The sequence below is a fragment of the Triturus cristatus genome, chromosome 3_2, assembly GCF_964204655.1.
Source record: "Triturus cristatus chromosome 3_2, aTriCri1.1, whole genome shotgun sequence".
Lineage (NCBI taxonomy): Eukaryota > Metazoa > Chordata > Amphibia > Caudata > Salamandridae > Triturus > Triturus cristatus.
The window spans coordinates 810,633,914-810,654,636 of NC_140584.1; the positions used below are offsets into that span (position 1 = coordinate 810,633,914).

A 20,723-nucleotide genomic window follows, 5' to 3' on the forward strand; every position below is an offset into this window, starting at 1 on the left:
GCTCCCTTTTCACCAGGATATCTTGGAGAATCAGGTGAATATCAATGTTAGGAATGAGGGCCCTCACTCTCAACTTATCACTAAATCACCCACCTCACTTCAGGAAGTGTGCACCCACTCACCCACACTGCCTTGCCACATACGGAAAAGGTGGCATCGGGAGACTGCAGCACTGGGAAAGAGCACCAAGGAGACCGTGGCATTTGTGGTGGGTGGCAGTCCATAAAGCTCCAGAAAACGTAGACACAATTGAGGGAGTAGAAAGCCACTGGCAATTAAGCTCTGCCTTTATAGTGCAAGTCATGGTTGGGGTCCGCCATGTCTCTCATACAGCCAGCCACACACCTGATACCAATTAGCAGTTAGGAAAAGGACTATAAAAATGCATGAATTTGCAACATCTTAAGTGAGATCCTTAGTAAGAGAGAAGATCTGCTAAGACTGATAATGTTTCACCCCTGAGTTATACAGAAACTGCTGTCTCTTCTAATGTTCAGGTCCCCGTGCCGCCAGCAGTAAGTACACTACCTTCGTCAAGCACAGCAATTGCTTTCCCGGTTCAGGCACTTGTCAGTGCTCCACAGAGTCAACCTATCCCAAGCATACCTCAGGGCTCTGCACCATGGCCTGGAGTAATGCCATTAGGGTCCCTGTAAGGAGAGAGTTTGGCCAGCAGTGGGATGGGAGGCCAGACAACTAGTGCAGCCTTACCAGTCAACTCGTTATGCGCAGGGCTTAATGTTGCCCAACTGACAAAGGAATGGACTACTTAGGGCATTGCAGTGAGAGTGAGTTACTCTATATGAGCAAAGAAGCTGCAAGGGTGGCAAGAGACGAATGCGAGGATGGAAAAGGCGGAAGATGAATGCGGAATTGACATAACCTAGCAAAAGAAATCGTAGAAGAATGGTACGATGACAATGGGTGAGAAGGAGCTGAAACTGTTGAAATTGTCCGGGTTAAGGATTCAAGTAAGGGAATTGTTTAGGAACATTAGGGAATGGAGTGACTCTGAAAAATTCACGCCAAGGAAGGAGAAGGTCAAGGTGAAGCATAAGAAACAGAGTGCGAAGTAAGATGAGAAAGGAGTTGCAGGGTGAACGGTAAAGGAGTATCCTATTAGAGAAGCACCGGGAGGGGCATACATACACGCTACATGGTCATGATTGGACCTTTTCTACTTAACACATTCCCTTCTTAAAGTTAGAGAGGATTCAGATAAGTGGTAAACACAGATGTAACAGATTGTGACCATTTCTAACGTCTTGTGGAAAGATTTAGATGAATTGTTTGAGGTGGTGGTCCCAAAGAATCTGAGGGCAGGATGTAAGAGGGCTGTTGACTGGCAGACATAGGAACAGGAAGCCCACTGGTGGTAGGGACAAATGCCCCTTTGCCCATAGTCAAAACCAAATCCGACAAACACATAAAACATCTAAAGACAAAAGTCCCCAAAAGGAGATGAACTGCCCTAAGATTTTCCAAACCTCTCAATATCCAGGATACGCATACTTTGAGAGACTGATGTAGGTGTACAGGGCGTACGGTGGAATGAATGATCCACTGAGGCATAATATGGGCGGTCTTCTCACCAATCAGATCATCCAAGGTGTCCTCTACTGGCACAGAAAACCTGTTGATGAGATCTTGCAGTATGTGAAATATTGTAGTGACATGATAGAAGCAAAGTGAAAGGGGCTTAAATAGAGGTGTATCGAATAGCCCAAACACAGTTGTCACAGAGTGGGGGGACAAAGGGACTTAAAGTTCTGATCAAAGGCCCTGAAGTAGACCCTAGATAGGGATGGTAATGCAAGGAGTCTCCGTGACCTACTGAAAGTCCCTGGAATTGGAAGAAGTAGAGGTAACATACAAGGGACCAGCATAAGTGCCCTAAAGGAGGGCACCCTATGTCATATTTGCAACAAGGTGGAGCATTGGAAGCAAGAGTGTTCTTACAATTCAGATCAAGTCATGACCTACACAAGCCAGAGTCCTGTAGTGCAAGGAGAGTTTCCCCAATACACACACCCCCATGTCAACCCTGAAGGTCCCTAACCCTAGCATGCTGCTGAATGCCTTTAAACAGATGCAGATGGGGTGTGGCTAGGAGCGTCAAGATAGCGGTCGCACTCTAAGATTGCTCCGGACCCCTCTATCATCCACTCCGTGATCCGCCGCCATCCGCCCTCATCCAGCCACCCTTACCTGGGGTCAGAGCTCCTGCTTCTGCCGGTGTTGTTGGACGACCGGCGCCGCCAAAGATTGTTGTCGGGGAGGCCTCACTCGGAGGCGGACTGTGTCTGGGTCCGGGACAAAATGGCGGCTCCTCGCGCCCGGCTTCTGCAGCGGTGCCTCCTGGCCCCCTGTCGGCGGGGCAGCGTGACGGGCTCTTCAGTGGTGGTGGGGGGCTGTCCCGCCCTGTTTCCCGGCGATCTGTGGCGCTGCTTTGCACCGTGCTCCCCGGGTGTGCGCCCTGCATACTGTTGCCACTGTGGATCGCGGCCGGGGCCTGCGGCGCCTGGGTCGCGGAGGTGGGGCCCGGGGATCCGGCTGCCGGATCGGGCAGCGGGGGTGCCACGGGTGCTGGTGCTCCCCCCCTGGAGACGCGACCTTAGAGACTTCCTCGCTGCCTCCTGTGTCGGCGGATGAGGCGGCCCCTTGATCTGGGGCCCAGAGGTGAGCGGGGAGGTGCTGCGGTGTTAGAGGCGGCTGGGTGGGGATTCTCGGCTGCTGATTCGGGCAGCGGTGAGCGGATGCATTCCTCCTCACATGACTGTGGACCCCTGGGCCCGCGACGGTGATCGGGCCTTGGGACCACTACAGCCTGGGAGCTGTTCCCTCGGCGCTGGCATCTTTGTGCGCCCTCCAGGGATAGATTTATGGGACTGAGCTACATGCTGCCTGCATAACCTCTGGGTGCCTCCCTGCTGGCTTGACCTGGGCTGCGCCGGTGGAGGGGGCGCCATCTTCTCACCCCCTATAGTCTGCTGTGGTGATTGGACCCTTTCTTCTGACCCGGGCGGCGCCGCCGCTGATCCCTGCTCACCCGGGGGGCTCGGGTGCTGCTGCCGCGGTTCAGTGAGCCCCATCTTTGCCTTGTGGGACTCCCACAGCCCGGCATCGACTGACCTGGGGTTCCCCGTTGAGACTTGGGGTGGAGCCGCGGCGCCCACGTGGGCCGGGTGTCCTCCGGACTGACATCCCCTGTCTCCTTGGACTTGCCTCGCTTGGCTCGCAGTCCCCCGGGTCGCTGCTGGAGCACCGCGCGATCCTGTCCCCGTCAGGACCCTGGACCGCCTTGTTGGGGGGTGTGCCCTTTACTCTAGGGGTGTGCCCTTGACTCTAGGGGTGCTCCCGGAGCTTTGGACCGACCGCTCGGATGGGGGCGCCCCTGAGTTGCAGTTGCGGCTTAACCGCCTACGGAGTCACCAAGCTGGGCTTGTCCTTCCGGAGTTTAGGGGGGCCTATTGGGCGCCCGGTCCTGAGCATCGACGGCCCGGGTGTTGGTGCTCCCCCTCCTCCTCTGCGGACTGGTGGCCCGCCGGGTCTGCACCCATGGAATCTGACCCCGGTGACCATGGGCAAGAGTCTCGCCCAGCAGGCTTCGGCCCCCCAAACCCAAACAAAGATGGACCGCTTTACCACGTCAGAAAAGGACCCCGGCGGTGCGTCACCCGGCGAGTCGGGTGCCCCCGGGAGCGACCTTACCGCCATCCTGCAGGCGATAGGTGCCTCGCAAACATCTGTCGATAATAAGATCGGAGAGGTGCGCATTGACATGGCCCTCCTTCGCCAGGATCTGCGTAATGTGACGGCCCGTGTCTCGGAGGCGGAGGCCCGTATCTCTACAGCGGAGGACGACATTGGCCAACTTTGTCATCGAGCGGGCCCACCGTTCCCTGGCGCCTAAACCCCCGCCGGGGGGGCACTGCCCGTCTCATTATCCTCAAGGTTCTCAATTTCCAGGATAGAGACGCTATCCTAGGGGCGGCTAGAGCACGGGGCCCGCTGCAGTTTCAAGATACTCGGGTTATGGTCTTTCCGGACTACACCAGGGAGGTGCAGGCTCAGCGGCGAACCTATGACGAGGTAAAACGGAAACTCCGGAACCTGGGTCTACGCTACGGTCTTCTCTTCCGAGCCCGGCTTAAGGTCCTGTTTCACAACCAAACGCTCTTCTTTGATACCCCTCAGGCGGCCTGGACCTGGCTCATGGAGGAGCGGCCTCTCTTGGCTCGGTCGGCCCCTCCCCTGTGCATCGGACCCTTTCACAGCTGCTCCTGCAGGTGCCTCGGCCACAGAGGCGTCGGACCAGATCCCGCAAGAAACAGGACCGTCGAGAGGGAACATCTCCGTCACCGGGTGGGTCGCCCGGGCGGCCACGTGCTCAGACTTTGCCCCGGGGCTCCGTTTCCCTGGGCCCCCCTCTACCGCTGCCGGACCCGAGTGGTGGGCTGGGACCCGTTGAGGCCCTACGCCCTCCGATATCTGACTGATTTGTCCAGGAGTCCGGCACTCCGTGGCTCTGATGACGATGAAGCAGCCTGACCGGCATTGACTCTTCCGGCTTCCTGAATGGCCTTTGCATCTCCGATGTATAACTGCTCCTTCGTCCTTTCCAGCAGAGGTGGGGGGAGCCCAGTGTGCACAGTCGGTATTGGCCTCTGACTCCGAACAGCTCTTGTCGCTTTCTCTTCCCCTTATGTTGACGAGCGGGGGGGGGGGGGGGTTAGGCCCTGGTCCCGGGGCTCACACAGGAAGTTCATCCTACTTCTTTAACTCCGGGGACTTTCTCGCAACTTCCACCGTAGGTGGTTCTGGATGTATTGGTAGTGGATGGTGTGTCTATATCCGTACAAGTGGTGGAGGGTCCATCTGCACCATGCCCTATTCTGCTAATCGTTTTAGCTTAGCCCCTAGTTTGCCTTAGCACTGTTCTTCTTTTTCGGGCGACTGATGCTTCATTTTCAGAAGTGTAGGGTGGGGGGAGTTGGGGGGAGTGAGAGGTGGAGGACTGTTGTCCTCCGCTGGCTTGTTGTTTTTGGCCGCCCACGGGCCAACGTTTTTTGTTTTTCTTGGCAGACACCCACGTACAATTGCCCGCGATGTGGGTAGGAGATCCACCAGCCCCCGCGCCCCCGACGTAACGGCCCTAGACCCAGACTCTGCCGTCCCTTGGGATCTGGGGGTGCTCGAGGAACCCCTTTCCCTTGCACACACTACGCTTAGCGATGGCACCTACTTTACATAGAGCCCTACACATCCTTTCTTGGAATGTTAACGGTCTACTGGACCCGATCAAGCGCACCGCGGTCCTTCGCAGCGCCCAGCGGCATGCCCCAGATATCTTGCTCCTGCAGGAAACGCACCTCCTGGATTTCCAGTGTAACTTCCTTGCTCGGTACGGATTTGACAGGGTTTGGCACTCTGGTTCCACACGGGGCTCCAGGGGGGTGGCCATACTGCTCAGAAGGGGGCTTCCATTCACCCTGTCGCAGGCTGCTTCTGATTCGCAGGGCCGGTATGTGGCCCTGATGGGCATGATCGAGGGGCATCCCTTTAATCTTCTATTTGTCTACATTCCCCCCACCAGCATGGCTTCCATTCTTAGTCAGCTCACTTCGGTGTTTGCTTCTCTTCCTGAGGGTCTGACGGTGGTGGGGGGGGGACTTTAACGCAGTTTTGCAGCCCTCCCGCAACACGACGGGCACCCCGTCGGCGTCTTGTCTGCTTCTGGCGAAACGGTTATCTGACTGGTCCTCCGCACATGGCCTCTGTGACACCTGGAGAATATGGAACCCTCGTAGGGAACAGTATACGCACACCTCAGCGGCTCACCACACTCACTCTCGTATCGATCTGCTTCTACTATCTGCCATTGACTGTCAGTTAGTGTCCGGGGCCACGATTCTGCCGAGGGGTGTCTCCGATCACTCCCCTGTCTAAAAACGGCAAACTGCTGCATAATTTGGTGTCTTACCCTAGGGTTAATCGTATTATTCCAGAGATCCGGGGTGAAGGGGGGGCTTCATGCACCACCTCCCTGGCCATTGCCAGCACGTTCGCCAGCTACTACGCGAAGCTCTATACTGCCCGGGCCCCTCGGTCTTCCCTAGCATCCCTATTAGCGGACATTGGGACCCACTTACCCCGTCTGTCCCCGACGGACTCTGAATCTCTTGACCATTCTATCTCAGCAGAGGAGATCCAGGGAGCCATTTCACTGCTGCATTCTGGCAAAACGCCCGGGCCCGACGGTTACCCCCAAGAGTACTACGCGACCAACCGAGACACTCTGGTCCCGTACTTGTTAGAGCTGTTTAATCACGTCATCGAGGTGGGGTCCTTCCCGCCTGAGACAGACATGGCTACTATTGTCGTCCTCCCTAAGACGCAGCCGCCATCCCTCGCTTGTGCGGATTACCGCCCTATCTCCCTCATCAACACGGAGATCAAGCTCTTTGCGGCGGTTGTGGCTCAGAGACTCCGGCCCCACTTGCACATGCTGGTACACCCGGATCAATGCGGCTTTATGCCGGCCCGGGTTACTAGGCATTGTATACGCCGCCTTCACCTCGCTTTGGCCCACCGCCTCACCCCGTATTTGGCCCACCGCCACCGCCTCACCCCGTATTTGGCCCTGCTCTTCTTAGACTTCGAGAAGGCCTTTGATATGGGGATTGGGAGTATTTGGAGGATGTGTTGGAGTGGGTGGGTTTTGGACACGCGTTCCGAGGTCTCGTCCGGGTCCTGTACTCCGTGCCTCGGGCTAGAGTCCTCATCAATGGTGTGCTCACTGAACCCTTCCCTGTCCGGAGGGGCACTTGCCAGGGCTGTCCGCTTTCCCTGCTTCTATTTGCCCTGGCAATGGAGCCACTGGCATGCCTCGTCCGGCAGAATCCCCTCATCCGGGGTTGGACCTGGGACCAGACCCATATTGACAAAATAGCTTTATACGCGGATGACGTTCTCCTCTTCCTGGCTGACCCAGAGGGCTCTGGCCCAAAATGTCTGCAAGCTCTTGAGGCCTTTGAACAGGTCTCTGGGCTCCGGCTCAACACGGCCAAATCTACATTGGTCCCCTTGGACCCCTTTGCGCGGATGCTTCGACTGGCAAACATCCATCCCCCTGCGTCAGCAATCCTTTAAGTACCTGGGGGTGTGGATCGCCCTACATCCAGAGCTTGAATGGGCCTTGAACATCACACCTTTAGCTACCAGGGCGAAGGCGGACCTTCGGAAGTGGCAATCTCTGCCTCTCAACCCTCTTGGAAGAAGTGCCCTTTTTAAAATCATGATCCTCCCCCGCTTCCTATACATATTGCAGAATGTTACCTTGTACCTTCCGGGGAGCTGGTTCCGGGAGTTGGATGGGACCCTTATCCGCTTCTTATCGGGAAGGAAGAGGCCACGGCTGTCTTTGGCACACTGCCGCATACCACCATACGATGGGGGCATGGGGGTGACCAATCTGCACCTCTACTACCTGGCTACACGGCTCATTGTGATCCATGACTGGTTTGCAGGCGGCTGGTCCGACCCGGCGTACCGAGTGGAACTCCGAGCAATGGAGTTTCCACGGCTCCAGGCCTACCTGTATGGAAGTCAGGTGCTGCAGGATCTTCCCCCGTTACCCAAGCGGTGCTTGTGGCCTGGCGAGCCGCGCTGCGACATGTAGGGTGGAATCAGAGACTGACCAGGCAGACGCCCCTCTGGAGTGGGACATGGCTGGCGGAGGTCTCCTCTTTACCAGACTTCTGTAGGTGGGATCTCATAGGGATTTTGCTCTTGGGAGACGTTTGGGTGGGGGACCACATTAGATCATTCGCAGACCTGCAGCACCGAAATTCCCTCCACTCTTCCCAATTCTATAAGTACTTACAATTCCGGCATGCCCTCCGGGTCCATATCCCCTCTCCCACATCCCTTCCCGAATTCAGTCCACTGGAGGCCCAAGTGATGATGGGGAACTTGGGTAGAAGGGGGGTGTTGCGGATTTACCGCTCTCTTGTAAACAATGGCCCTGCGACCCTAGACCGTCTTCGCGCTCGCTGGGAGGGGTGGCTGGGTCTCCTGGACGAGGCGGACTGGAGAGATGCCCTCATGTCCCCCAAGCTGCTGACGACCTCCTTCAAGCTGTGGCTTGTCCAGCTTTTCTACCTGCATGCGGTGTACTTTACTCCAGCGCGTTTGTTTAGAGCTCGCTTGCGGCCCTCCCCATCCTGTACGCGCTGCCAACAGGCCCCGGCTGATTTCTATCACATGGTATGGCAATGCCCGGCCCTCGCGCCCTTTTGGACAGGGGTGGAGCTTGAGCTTGCGCGGGCCCTTGGGTGGGAGATTCCCCATGACCCGCTGTACTTGATCCTGGGGGTGTTGTACGGCTTGGACGGCTCCCGGGCTGATAAGCGGTTTTTGGGAACGGCGCTGGCAGTGGCAAAACGTGACTTTAGTCCCAGGCTACACCCCCGACAGTTCGGAGGTGGAGAAGGGGGGTGGACTGGTGCGGTACCCAAGAGGAGTCCCTTTTTGAGGCTAGAGGTTGCCCCGAACTCTTCGGCAAGGTCTGGGGCAAATGGTTTCATTTAGTGCGGTCATGAGATTGCCGTGGCTAGTGTCTGTGAATGTAGATAAGCTGGTGGTCTCTATGCCACAGGACTTTTATGGAACTCTGTCATTCTTAAGATCTGCATTGTATGTGTCTATCGTGTCTGTAATGTTGTTAATGAATTTATTGCTATTCTCAAATACAATAAACTTGATTATCAAAAAAAAAATGATGCAGATGCAGGGAGGGAGTCCACATTCTCAGCTGAGCAACAAAGTACCCCAAAATCCAAAGATGTTTCAAAATGCAATATATCCCATGATGTTTGATACTACAGATTTCAATCAGGGCCAATTATGGTGCCTGAGGGGGGGAGGAAGAGTCCATACTTGGCGCAGACCTGGATGGACAAAAGTGGACCGAATGTGGACGGAGAGGTTAACGTATCTTTCCTAATAGACACAGTAGCCACTCGTTCAACGGTGAGAACAGTTTGGGTCCCTAACCTACCCCTCTTGGGAAAAGAAGCTCAAGTTGTAGTTATTACCAATTATCAGCGTACCAACCAAATTACTGTCCTACTGCCCCTGTACCAGTAAACAAAAGAAGACATCAGGTTGTAATTTGTGATTCTAGTCCCATAAATTTGTTAGGAAGAAACCTTCTTTGTAATCTCAACTGAGTCATCTATTGCGCGGAGGATGGAGTTGGGATTGAAACTCAGGCAGCCTATGCTGAGTTGAAATTACAGTTGCTGGAACCTGTTGTCGGGTTATATCTGTCCATTACCAAGAAGGACCTACAGATCGATCTGAGAGAGACAGTCAGAGAAGATGTCTGGGATTTCCCAGGGAGAGAGATGAGATTGATCAAAGGTGCCAAACCCCTAAAGACCACTCTCCACCCCAATACCATTTTTCCTCAGACCGATCCTTATAAATTGACCCAGAAGTCATTGCAGGGACTGCCTCTGTCCTTGAGAGCATGTCCTTGAGGCAATTTAAAAGAGGTTATCGGGAGTCCATGCAATTCGCCAATCATGGCTTTACAAAAAGCAAACAAAAAGTGGAGGATAGTTCAGGACCAAAATGTCAAAACCAAATTGTCGTTCAATGCTATCCTGTGGTACCGAACCCAGCTGTAATTTTGTTCCAAATTCCCCCTGAGGCCAAGTAGTTCATGATCATTTACCTTTGCCAAGCCTTTTTTTCGGTTCCCCTACATGAAGAGAGCCAGTTTCTCTTCACTTTCTCATTCCAAGAGAAAACGCTGGTGTGGGGTTGTGCTCTATAAGGGTATATGAAAGTCCATCGAATTTCAATCATACACTGAAAAATAATCTAGAGTCTATGCTATCATGCAGTTCAACCCTAATACAGTACTTCGATGATCTCTTGATTGCATCGATGACTAAGGAAGCCTGCAAGTAAGACAGAATCGCTCTGATCAACCATTTAGCTGAGAATAGGCACAAGGTCTCGCCTGAGAAACTGCAATATTGTAAGTAGGTCATGTATCTGGAACATCAGATAGAAAAGGGAGTGAAGCGAGTGTCTCATGAATACATAGAGGCTGTTCTTAAAATTAAGTTTCCATGAGTGTTGCTAATTACCTGAACTATGCTGTGTTCTAACTGTCTACATGCCTATTTTTCAATTAAATGAGTTTATAAAAATAAAAGTTTCCAAGGACACAGAGAGAACTGTGAATGTTCATCGGCATGGTTGGCTACTGCTGACAATGGATCTCGGACTTTTCATTCATGGTGAGGCCTTTTTTGGAGGCTGACAGACACTGATGTCAATTATCTGGTACCATGGGATGATGAGAGCATGGAAGCCTTCCAGGAGCTCAAAAACCTACTTTGTGGCGCACCCGCTCTTGGAATGCCGGACTATACAAAAGGATTTATACTCTTTTGTCATGAAAGAGATGGGTGTGCACTATCTATGCTAACACAAGCCCATAGGGGGGCTAAGCGCCCCATCGAATATTTTTCAGCTACTCTTGATCAAGTGACAGCAGCGTAGCCTGGTTGTCTCAAAGCGGTTACAGCAGTGAGCCTTAGCAATCAGCAAACTGAGTGGATTGTGATGGATTACCCCCTCACGGTGATGGTCGCTCACTCCATTGAACTCCTCATGACCCGTACCTGCACACAACATTTGACAAATAGCTTCCTAACCCACTATGAGAGAATCCTCTCGGCAGCAGAAAATATTTCCATCAGGAAATGTAACACACTAAACCCTGCTTCTCTGTTGCCGACCACTGAAGGAGACGATAAAGGTGAATTTGTTCATGACTGTGTTAGCGTTACCGCTGACATACTGAATGTACTCCTTCCTGAATCTGACCACACTCTTTTGATTCATGGGTCCTGCTTGAGAGACTGATGCAGTATTTTAAGAGTCGCTTATGCAGTGTGTATTTTTTTTTTTTTTTTTTTTGAAAAAGTTTTTATTGAGCAACAATTCGGTCACAAGTATGGGCCTACAACCACCCGGGCCGGCCGCTAGGTACATAAGGAAATATACACATATCAAAGTTGCAATCCGTTCCCAGGGCACTGCCCCGCAGTGGCTCAAGATAGTTCTCGAAGAACAGCAAGCGTCAGTCCAACAGTAACAGAAACAAAAGAAAAACAATAAAAACAAAAGGCGAGTTACGAGGGATACCAGTGCGGTTCAGGTTCCCCCCGGGAAACTCCAGTCAGAACATTTGAGCAATCCGCTAAAGAGAGGAGTACCGGGAGGCCGGGGACGGAGGGGGGGGGGGAAAAGGGGGTCAAGGAAGATGAACGTCCCTATGTAGTTATTACAAAAAGCGCCAGGAACCGTCGAGGGTCAGGGGGACATGGCGATATCAGTGTCTACCAGGGGGGGCGTACAGATGCCTCCGCGATACGCATTCCATTGGCCCCAAATTCTACCCCATGCCCCCGGCTTGCCACGGGCCACATACACTGTCTTCTCCCGGAACATACACCAGTCCATATTCTCCTTCCATACTGACACGGTGGGCTGCCGTTGAGCGCCCCAAAGTTGCGCTATATCCCTCTTGGCAATCATGTTCCCTAGGGCCGCCCACCGAGTCTGAGCCGCGTTGTAGTCATTGGGCTCCCACACATTCAGGACACAGCGACGCACCTCCGGCAGCAGTACAACCCCGGTGACCTGTCCCATAACCGTGTGGACCCGGCGCCAATAGTCCGCCACCTCGCGACACTCCCAAAGGATATGAAGAAAGGTGGCGCTGAGCCCGCAGCCTCGTTTACAGAGCCCGTCGTCGGAAAATCCCATCGCGACCAAGCGCGGACCCGTAACATACACCCGATGGAGAATCTTGAGCTGTACCAACCGGAGACGAGCCGGAATGGCAACCTCCTTGGGGGACGACAGTGCAGACTGCCAGTCTTCGTCATCCAATTCGACCCCATCCCCAGTCCAAGCCTCCCGAAGGCGCACCAGGAGATCCGCCCGGTGATTAATCAATTTTTTATAAATTAAAGAAATAGTACTATCAGGGACATGTCCGTCAAGTACGCGGTCCTCGAGGGGCGAGGAAACAGGGATCTTGGTCCCCTCCCCGAAGACCGAGAGCAGGGCGTGTCGAACCTGGGCGTAGCGGAAGAACTCCCTGTCGGTCAGCTCGTATTCGGCCTGGAGCACCGCGAAAGTCTTGACCGTACCCTTGTGCCACAGGTCTCCCACTTTGCTGATACCAATCGTGTCCCACTGGTCAAACCCCTTGGTGGTCCACAAGCTGCCCAGGCGGTCGGAGGCAAACAAGGGAGTAGCACATGTCATTCGCTCACTCCAGCCCATGGCCACAGTGGCAGCCCTCCAGGTCCGCACAGCAATCTTAGTAGGACCCGTAAGGGTCCGGTCAGCCAGGCGGGAATAAAGTGCCCTGTTGTAGTTCCCGCCGGGAAGCAGGAACTTGTCCATCTCATACGCCGGATTCAAGCCGGGCGCATACATGGCGTGGTTAATGGCAGATAGCTGCGAGGCCCAGTAGTACCTGCGAATGTCAGGAAGCGCGATGCCCCCGTCATACCAGGGGAGAGTGAGCTTAGCAAGAGCTATACGCGCCCGGCCGTTCCACACCAGTCTCCTCTGCAGGCTCGCCACCTCCCGAAAGTAGGCCACTGGGATAACGTCGAAGGAGTTCTGGAGTGCATAGAGGAACCTGGGAAGGGACATCATTTTAAACAGCGCGGCCCGACCCAGCGGGGACAGGGGCAGCCTGCACCACCGGGCCGTGTCCTCACGCAGTCGCCGAAGTGGACGCAGAAGATTCTGCTCGTAGCGAGCCACCGGGTCCAGCGAAACGTATATCCCCAGGTACTTAAAGCCGCCCAGAGATATTTGAATCGGGAGCCGAGGCGGCAGGAGAGGAGGACCACCAGCGATGGGATAAACGCAGGATTTAGACCAATTGATCTTGAGACCCGAATTGTTCCCAAAGGAGGTCAGAACGTCGAAGAGGACGTTGAGTGACTGCCGCGGTGAGGTGAGATACAGGAGAATGTCGTCCGCATACAGCGAGACCCGATCTTCAAAGCCCGGGCCCCACCGGATCCCTCCAAGCGAGGGCTCCCAACGGAGCCAGGCAGCGAGTGGCTCCAGGGCGAGAGCAAAAAGCAACGGGGACAACGGGCACCCCTGCCTCGTGCCCCTGCCGAGGGCAAAGGGCCGAGAGACCCGCCCATTCACCACCACTTGAGCCATGGGTCCCGTGTAAAGGAGCCTCACCCAGCCAATAAATCCCTCCCCAAAGCCGAATTTATCCAAGACGGCCCAGAGGAATGGCCACTCAATAGTGTCAAATGCCATCGTGGCATCCAAAGAGACCAGCACGGCCGGCTCGGTGAGGAGCTCCGCCCTGGCGAGGACCCCGTGCAGACGCCGCAAGTTAAGAGCGGTGTTGCGGTGCGGGATGAAGCCGCATTGGTCCGGATGAATAAGGTCGCACACGACACTCAACAATCGATTGGCCAGGACTTTCGCCAGGATTTTAGGCTCTGCATTGAGCAGTGAAATAGGCCGGTAAGAGGTACAGCGGTCACGCGGCTTGCCCTCCTTGGGGAGAACGACTATAGTGGCCAAGCGCTGGTCGGCCGGAAGGGGACCCGCCGCAAGAGAGTCGCGGAACATGCGGCCGAGGAAGGGCGCAAGCTTATCAGGACGCAATTTGTATAGTTCAATGGGCAGACCGTTAGGACCCATAGCCTTGCCCGAGCGAAGGGAACGAATCGCGGTCGCTATTTCATCCGACGATAAGGGGGCGTCCAGCCGCTCCCGGTCCTCAACGGACAGGCCGGGCAGAGCAATATCTCTCAATAGGAGGCGAGAGTCATCTTCGTCCCTGTCAGTCACCGGGGAGTACACCGCCCGGAGGTGGTCAGCGAAGCATTCCACAATCTCATCCGGTTCAGTCACACACCCACCATCCGCAGCACGCAACTCGGGGACCACACGATTCACTCTCTCCTTTTTGTCCAGCCACGCAAGCAACTTTCCCGCCTTGTCCCCCGCGTCATACAATCGGCCCTGCTGCTCCCTATACATAGTTTTGGCCGCGTCAGTGACCAGGGACCTATATTCGAACTGTTTCAGGCTAAGGGCATGTAGCCCGTCCGGAGTAATATTCGCCTCCAAGGCCGACTCCAGCCCCGAGACGTCAGTCTCCAGCTTCACCACCGCCTCGCTCCTAACCTTCTTGGCCACCACTATCTGGGCGAGGGCGTGTCCGCGTATAACAGTTTTAAAGGCTTCCCAAAGGGACAACGCAGACGACACCGACCCCTCGTTTTCACTGAAGTATTGGTCCATGGCCTTAACCAGGCTGTCACGAGTCACAGGGTCCCGCAGGTACCAGGGGTTAATGGGAGCTATCCGCCCTGCGGACCGCGGCCCGGTGTCAAAGAGAAGCCACAGCGGAGAATGGTCGGAGATACCACGCGCCAGGTGTCTGACCTCTCGAATCCGACCAGTCTGCGCCGCTGGCATAAGGAAGTAGTCTAACCTGGAGAGACTCCCATGCGCCCCCGAATGAAAAGTGAACTGGCACTGGGTCGGATGCAGTAGTCTCCAACTATCCACCAAGCCGAAGGTCTCCAACATCCCACCCAGCCATGACTGGGCAGCGGGGAGGGTCCTCGGTGGGTGACGATCCAGTTCACCCGAAACCACAGAATTAAAGTCCCCGCCCATGAGCAGGAGGCCGTCCGGGAGGTCAAGCAGCATTCGACCCAAATCAGCAAAGGTGGAGTTCTGGAGGCCCGGGGGGACGTAGACTGAAACCAGGGTAAGGGGCTGCCCCTCCCACCTCCCAATCAGACACACATAGCGCCCTCTGTCATCCGAGACTATCCTCGTGATCTCCACCGGAAGGGAGGTTCGCAGGAGAATGCCCACCCCCCTGGAGCCAGTTGTGAAACCAGAATGGGCTACGAGGCGGTATCCCCCTCTGTGCATCGCATGGCAGACACTGCCGACCAAATGCGTCTCCTGGAGAAACACCACATCAGGAGTCAAACGGCGCAAATATTGCAGTACAACACCCCGCTTAATACGGTCCCCCAACCCATTGACGTTCCACGACATAAGCCTCAACCCGTCTCCCCCCATCCCCTCCAATAGAGCAAGAAGCCCCCAGCCCGCAGCACCGCTCCCAAATATGGATAAAAATCAATTCCTCGCCCTGTAAACAAAAAAACACACAACTAAACAACCCCTCTTCCCCCCCAACCCCACCCCAAGTCCACCGCCCCCCACCCTGCACCCCTGCGGGCCTAAGACCCCCCCCAACTTGCAGTGTGCCTGTCGCCCCGCTAACCCCATTCTACAAAAAGACCCCGGAGGAGGAAAGGGACCCGAACCCGCCCGCACCCCTCACGGGTCCTGGTAAAACACAGTATGCAAAAGAAGTAAGACCCAACTGTACAGTGCAAAAACGCAAAAGCAAGGACCAAAGGTCAGTCTAAGGGGACCCGTCACCTGCGGTGCCCCCAGAGGGCCCGGGCCGGCCACCCCCGTCCGGCAGCGAGTCCAGCCAGTCACTTGCGGCCACAGGAGTGTCAAAAAAGACTGTCCGCTCTCCATGCTCCACTCGAAGTTTCGCCGGGTAGAGCATCGAATACTTCAGGCCTAGCTCGCGGAGACGGCGCTTCACCCCCTGGAATCCCATCCGCTGTTTCTGGACCAGTTGCGTGAAGTCCGGGTAAAAGTTGACGGTCGAGTTCTCGTAGCGGACCGGGCCACGGGTCCGTGAAGCCTGCAGAATAGCATCGCGGTCCCTGTAGTGGAACAGTTTAGCCACGATAGGCCTCGGGGGGGCCCCCGGCCGCGGCCGGCCGCCAGGAACCCGATGGGCCCGCTCCACAGCGAAGAATTTACTTAGGCCAACCGGGGACAGCTGCTGCAGGATAAGTTCCTCGACCACGAGGTCCACCGGGCGGCTGTCGGAGGACTCCGGTACCCCAATGATACGGATATTGTTGCGTCGGGCCCGTCCCTCGAAGTCCTCAAGCCGCCGGGCCATGTGGTCGTTGACCACTCTAATGTCCCCAAGCGCGGCCCGCAGATCCGACACCTCCGCACCCAAGGTGGAGGTCCGTGTATCAAGGGCCTGGACCTTCTCGTTGGTTTTAGAGAGGTCGGCCCGAATCAGGGTGACGTCGATCGCGACAGTGTCGATCTTACGGGCCAGGGCCTCATATTGCGTCGCGATAGTTTCCCTGATGCCCTCGATGGCGCCCATAATGTCCTGTAGGGAAGGTTCCGCAGCGACGGTCGTGCCTCCCCCCGCAGCATCCGGGGAGAGGCCAGCAGCGCCAGGGGACCCCCTGCCCTGGGTATAGCGGTCCATGTTGTTGCTCTGGACCGCTCCCCCGCGTAGTGAAGCCTTGGTCTTGCGCCCCTCCGGTCCCCCTTTGCCCGCCATGTGAGCGCCGTCACTCAATGGGACCTCCGATCAAGGGGTGCACGGGTGCCAGAGAAAGGATCACAAACTGTCGGTGTAGGGGTCGGAGGCGTCAGACCCGTCAGTAGCAGATGGAAGCAAACCTCGGGCAGAGGCCCAAGAGGCACCCCGCCACCCTGAGCACGCACGCCAGCTGATCTCCTGAAGGCCAAAATCGAAACCGAAAGTGCTGAATCGGTGACTGGCACCGCGCTGAGGCCGCTGTTGTTCAATTGCAGCCCGGCCCCACGGGTCACCTCCACCCCGGCCTCCTCCGTCGGGTGGGTCCCAAAAGTTCCGGCGACGATAACTCAGGATTCCCAGGTCCGATTAGAATTTTGGAAAGAGATATATAGTCAGCTGGTCTTCTTCTCTCAGATTCCATACACCAACTCAGGATAGTCTCAGGATTTATTCCGAGGAGCAGAAAGGGTCCGGGGAGCCCTGTGCTCACGCGACCATCTTGGATGCGCGCTAGGCTCCTCCCCCTCTGCAGTGTGTATTTTGAGCAGAGTTATGGAAGCATCTTACTTGTTCCATGTAATGTCTGCAAAAGTGGCCAAATGGATCGCCCTGACCAGAGCCTGCTGTACATCAGAAGGCTAACGAGTTACCATTAATAGGGACAGCGAGCATGGGTTTAGAGTTATGTATGAATTCAGGAAGCTGTGATCACAATGAGGTTTCATAACCTATGCTGGTTCCCCCATTTAGAATGGACTGTATATTTCAAATCTGTTGGATTCTTTACAATTGCCAAGGGAAATTGCTGTGGTGAAGTGTGATGCACATAAGAGTGGCAGTGATTTGGTCACCAGGGGCAACCGTTATATCGATTAAATTGCCCGATATCGCGCTCTTGAGTCCTGCACTTTACACATGGATGAACTATGTAATGCAGAGGGAGAAACTATTTACAATATTCTACTGAATACTGTACATACCTACAATGAGCTGCGAGAATTGCAACATATGGCCCCAGAGCTAGAGAAGGACAAATGGGAAAAGATGGGGTGTGTGAAGAATGCTAGTGACATTTGGGTGTCCAATGACGGGAAGTCAGGTATCTCCGATTCCCTCTTGCCCATGATGGTGAGGCACATGCATGGTCAAACACATGTGGGTAGAGTTGGAATGGTGTCTACTTTCTGGCTTTATTGGTATATTCATTTCCAATCTATGGAAAAAGCCTGTGCCAACGTGCTAACTGCCAGAAATCGAACATGGGCAAAAGAGTTGTGGTGACTATTGGCCATATGGATGAAGAAAATGTTTCACGATTCCCTAATTGCGAATCCTTGCGATTCGCAATTAGGAAATCGCAAAACGGCATATATGAAAGTGTTATGAACACTTTCTTAGATTCCCAGTGGGTCACAAATGACCCACCTCATGAATATCATGTCGCAATTTGTGACCCATTAGGAATCGCAGGTCAGCAGACCACCATGTCTGTGATTGCTTTTAAGTAAAGCAATCTTTTTTCCTTAAAGGAAAACAGGCTGCTTTATAAAAAGAAAAATGAAAAGTTTTGCTTTCATTTTTTAAGAGCAGGCAGTGGTCTCTTGGACCACTGCCTGCTCTTAAAAAATGCTTTTACAAACATTCACAAATGGGAAGGAGTCCCTTGCAGACCCCTTCCCATTTGCGAATGGGTTACCACCTACTTGAAGTAGGTGGTAAAATGCGAATGTTTTGAGACCGCATTTCGGTCGCAAAACATTCATACATATCAATACGATTTGGTAATATGAAGGGACACCCTAAACACGCGACTTCCTAATACTGTATCACAAACCAAAATTATGATTCTGTAACAGGTTACCGGATCACAATTTGGGTTTGATACATGTGCAAAGCCTTTTTTGCATTCGCAAACGGGTCGATTCTGCGAATCGGCCCTTTTGCAACCTCAAAAAGGCTTCATAAATATGGCCCTATAAGTCACATTGGGAAGCCTGATGGTCTATCTTTAATCATCTCTGGTTTGACTTTGTGGAGATGCCCTGATGAAACCAATTGAGGTATATCCTCGTCATTGTATGCTTGTTCTCACAATGGGTTGAGGCATATCCCACCAGGAGATGTGACAGGCTAACAGTTGCAAAACTATTGCTGTGGGAGTCAATACAGCGATTTGGGATGCCAGTTCATCTTGAATCAGATCAAGGAACTCACTTTAACAGTGAGGTAATGCAGTTGCTGTGTGCAGCATTAGGGAAATGACTAGAAATTCCAATGTTGATACAGGCCTCAGGTGTTGGGCATTGTAAAGAGATTGAATGGAATACTAAAAGTTAAATTAGCCAAAGACCGTATGTTGGAAATGGCCCTTTTTGCAGGGTTTTTGCCTTCCTCCTCCTATTTGTTCTGATCTTGTTTATTTTGCCTTTAGGACTCTGGGATCTTCACCACTGCTAACCAGTGATAACGTGCATGTGCTCTCTCTCTAGAACATGGTAGCATTGGTTCATACCCAATTGGCCTATTTAATTTACTTATCAGTCCCTAGTAAAGTGCACTACATGTGCCCAGGGCCTATACATTAAATGCTACTAGTGGGCCTGCAGCACTGCTTGTGCTACCCGCATAAGTAGCTTCTTAAACATGTCTCAGGCCAGCCACTGCAGGGCCTGTGTTTTCAGTTTATTGACACTTCAACTTGGCATTTAAAACTTCTTGCCAAACCTTAAACGTCCCTTTTATTACACGTAGGTCACCCCTAAAGCAGGGTGCTGTGTAAGCAAAAGGAAGGACATGTACTTTTATGTTTGACATGTCCAGGTAGTGACAAACAACCTATGTCGTTTTTCACTTATCTGAGGCCTACTCCTCTCATAGGTTACCATTGGGAATTTTTAAACAAAAAGATCCATCTCTTTAGAAAAAAAGAGGAAATTCAAAACCTGGGTTTAAAGAGACGGGGATAGATGAGTGTAGGTGTCCCACAATGGTTGGACATACACAGAGTTGTTTAAATACCCCTCACACACCAAGAATGACCCATGGTGTCATGCTTCATAATAGGGGTCTTCCCGCCCCGCTGCGGGACGGGGCGTGCTACGACCTACGAGTACGTGGGAGCACTGATGATAAAGTGCTATGTGTAGTGCAATGGGAGGGTCTGAGGTAAATGTGAATGTGAGATTAAAAAGGACCTGGCCCCTAGGACAAAAAAAAAAACAACTTTAATAAGTCAGAGGGGGCTGGTACTAGTAAAAAGGTGGTGCGGAGACTTCCTACTCAATGTGTGGTTTACTCCTAGTATGTTGTCAACATGTTTCGATGCAAAGCATCTTCATCAGGACAGGGTTAAGATCCCTCCTATATGAAAATTTCATGTACTTATGAAAATACTATCACCATAAGTGAAGAAATGCAATTCTATCATGCGAAAATATACAGTACCTAATGGTATGCGTATCTATTTTAAGTGTACGTGAGGTGTTGCCTCATGAACCTTAGGACGGGTGGGAAAACAATAAGGAGCCTCAATGGTATCCTTAAACAGCCAGCTGTTTAAGGATACCATTGAGGCTCCTTATTGTTTTTTTGTCCTAGGGGCCAGGTCCTTTTTAATCTCACATTCACATTTACCTCAGACCCTCCCATTGCACTACACATAGCACTTTATCATCAGTGCTCCCACGTACTCGTAGGTCGTAGCACGCCCCGTCCCGCAGCGGGGCGGGAAGACCCCTATTATGAAGCATGACACCATGGGTCATTCTTGGTGTGTGAGGGGTATTTAAACAACTCTGTGTATGTCCAACCATTGTGGGACACCTACACTCATCTATCCCCGTCTCTTTAAACCCAGGTTTTGAATTTCCTCTTTTTTTCTAAAGAGATGGATCTTTTTGTTTAAAAATTAATTGAAAGTGGAGGACGCATCCATCTCTGGAGCCCATGTAGGGCCTTCCCTCTACACTCCCTAATCTTGTTACTATTACAATTGGGAATTCCCTTATATACTTTTACGTGGTAATTCCTGATCAGAAAGGAGTAGCTTTTCATGTTTGTTTTGTTTTGAATGGTAATGATAAATCTTCCTTACTGGTGAAGTTAGATTTCAAGATTCAAGATTCAAATTTCAGCAGTGGGAGAGGAGGACTCGACGACAGTACTACAAGTCGTGAAACCCTCTAGTATTATTAATCTTTCACAGAGACAATTGACAAAAGAGGAATCTTCTGTCTTAGAA

General features: G+C 53.2%; 1 protein-coding gene across 1 annotated transcript in view; it reads right to left on the reverse strand.

The window, feature by feature from the left end:
• The window catches only part of LOC146858189 (cyclic nucleotide-binding domain-containing protein 2-like), a 397,706-nt gene that overhangs the window by 46,209 nt on the left and 330,774 nt on the right, over positions 1-20,723 (reverse strand). The window lies entirely within an intron of this gene.